The sequence below is a fragment of the Nicotiana tabacum genome, chromosome 7 (genome assembly GCF_000715075.1).
Source record: "Nicotiana tabacum cultivar K326 chromosome 7, ASM71507v2, whole genome shotgun sequence".
Taxonomy (NCBI): Eukaryota; Viridiplantae; Streptophyta; class Magnoliopsida; order Solanales; family Solanaceae; genus Nicotiana; species Nicotiana tabacum.
Window position 1 is genome coordinate 156,615,177 of NC_134086.1, and position 2,952 is coordinate 156,618,128.

Consider the following 2,952-nt stretch of genomic DNA (forward strand, 5'->3'; position numbering starts at 1 on the left):
AAATTAATTGAGAACTCTGCAAGAGCCAATTATACTATTTTGGAGAAACACAATTAATTACCAATAATGTATTGTGTCGTAGTAAGTTTCAAAGAAACTTATTCAGTTTCTAAAGTATTCGCGAAAGCGGCTGGTTATATTGAGATTATAAATAAAGGAAAGATTTAATATCTCCTATTACTACAACTTGTAGCGGGGTAATATATATGTGAAAAGCTACCCGCTTTATTCTCCAATTTGTACTACATAAATAAAAGAATGCCACAATAAAGTAGAAGTTTATTGATATAAAAACCCATATCATAATAAACTTGGAGTTTATTGATAATTGCACATGTCATGTGTAAACCTGAAGTTTATCAATATTGATAATTTATCTAGTTGGCATAATTGATTTAGCCATATCAATTTAAGTATGATATGCAAAAATAAAAAAGAATTCACATGAGTAAATATTAAAGAACTAGAAAGTTCTTTACGAATTCTCTTATGTTGCTTGTTCTTATTAATTAATAGACCAACTAAAATTGGGATTGAAACCCATGAATACTGGAAATACTAAAGGTGAATATGGGCCTATTCACCTGTCATGTATACTACATAAGATGCATCTATGAGATGGTTACATGTGCGATTATTATTAACCCGCAGCATGGTGTTTTGCGAGGTAACACTCTATTTGGTCTATCTACACTTGCTCTCCAGTATGTTGTAACGTGATCCCAAAAAGGTCCACAAAACGATTTTCCTTCACAAAACCACTTAAATATTTCTTCGACTGGATAATTATTATGATAAGTGTCTCTAACTTCAGCCATGTTTTCTCTAGACCTTTGTGAAAAATGCCACAAAGAAACAAAGGTGTCCTTTGGCTCCCTACATATGTAAATGATCTTGCAATCGGATTCTAATATAGATGGTGGTAAGAGAGGGTAAGGAAGATGTGTGGCCAGCAATGGCAACTCAGTATCTAGTAAACTAGGGTTGTTGACATAATCAACTTCCATAGCTGGGATAAATTCGTGGAGTAACTAGTTGAGTAAAGGGTTTGTGGAGTCATTATCAAAGAAATGATCTCTGGTCATAATAGAAAAGGCTAATGCTTTAAGCCAAGTAGTACCTGATTTTGGATAACTGCAAAGGAAAATATCAGAGGGCTCATGAGCCTTGAAAATCTCTGGCAAAAATATAATTCCTTGTAGGAAGATGAAAGGGAACCAAAAGCCTTGGTATTGGCAGAGTTCATAAGGAGGATAGGGAGTTTCACGTTTGGGGAGGGTTGATATTATCTCATTGTATTTCATGCCCATGATTTCCTTGGAATTTTCACCATTGGCACATAAGCGTTTAGTTTTGGAAGGGGAAGATGACTTCATTTTCTGGAGAGGGCGAAATGGAAGAATCTAAAGTTGGATCCTGATAGTTTAGGAGACAACTTCTTCATTTATATAGAGGAAGAATTTTGTAAATTGCAAATAAATCTGTATTTTCGTTTGTAATAAACTCCAGTCTACTTTAATTGATTTTTTGTGATCGAGAATATTTGATTTTTTCAAATATTAAGAAAGAATTAACTTATTTTTTTCAAAGTTAAATGCCCTTAGAGTAAAGAGCTTAGGAGTATTCAATTAACAAATTAAAATTAATATATATTTTATTATTAATTAATGCTAAAAGATGAATTTATTAATAGGGATAAAAACAGCTAAAAATTTAATTAAAATAGATTGGAATAAATAATATTTTTCAATAACCATGAGTCCGCGACAATAGAAAAGAACTAGAGGAAGTAATTAATTGTTTCTCATTCCCATTAAATATAATTGGTGATCGTTGTTTCCCGTAATCCCAATACCATCAAATTAATGTTTCTCCTTGGGATTTGGATTATATACAAACTATTTTGGCTTTATCGATTAAGTACTGCTCCAGGTGCGCTTTCTCAGTCTCCCATATGCATACTAACGTTGTTGATATTCATTGCTTGGCTTTGTTGGAAGTTGGAACGATCCCTTGTGTCAATAATAAATACTGTAATTAAGACGGAATAGGTTTCATTTGTTGATCGCTTTGTTTCACGAGGTACAACAATGTTAGGCTGTGGGAGGAAAACAAAAGTATACTACCAGTACATTTTATTGCAGGAGATTACGTGGTGATGTTTCGTAGTCGCCCAAAATGGTCTCCATTCCTCAGTCGAATACTCTGTCTGTGTCAGTCTATGGAAATTATCTAGGCGGTGAATTGAAGAACATTGGCGATTACTTTTTTACTAGGGATACTAAGTTTCGACTTCTCCAAAACGATTTACCTTTTGTGAAATGGCGATGGAAATTGCATTTAAGAAGACAAGTGACTTACTATGATTTTTCATTTTTTCCCGTTACTTAGGGGCGGATGCATATTCCAGTGATACCGCTTCCTTGGAATTTTTTATTTGTTAAGACATATAAAGAATGTGCAAAATTATGTAGTATATTAAAATCAAATGACATAATTGAATGAACGATGTTGTCTGGTTTGATGGTTTAACATCATAAAGGTAATAATGACTAACTTAACCTTCTGAAAAGTAACTAGAATTAGAACCATAATTTTGAAAATGTTTTCCTCCACTATAATTTGCAGTTTTTAGGTGTGTGGGTTTGCTGGTATTGCTCTTCTCTATTTCTTATATCCCATTTTGGTATAGTAATTTATTTACCTCTTTAACTCTCGATACTGCTTACAAAAAGTTATGCATATGTCCCTGTTGCGCGATGTAACCTTTTTCATTGGCCTCTCTATCTTTTTGGCTTCAAAACAAACAAGAGGATATTGAGATTTTCCCAGAGACGACTCTTCTATTTTGGAATTCTAACATGCATGTATCTTTTACCCTTATTTTTATATTTTTAAATGCAAATTTTGGCACAGAAGCCAGTTTTTAGACTATAATAGGGGTGGACATCG

General features: G+C 33.1%; 1 pseudogene; it reads right to left on the reverse strand.

Moving 5' to 3' along the window:
- Nucleotides 1-611: 611 nt before the first annotated feature.
- Nucleotides 612-1,376, reverse strand: LOC142162381 (cytosolic sulfotransferase 18-like; annotated as a pseudogene).
- Nucleotides 1,377-2,952: the final 1,576 nt, after the last annotated feature.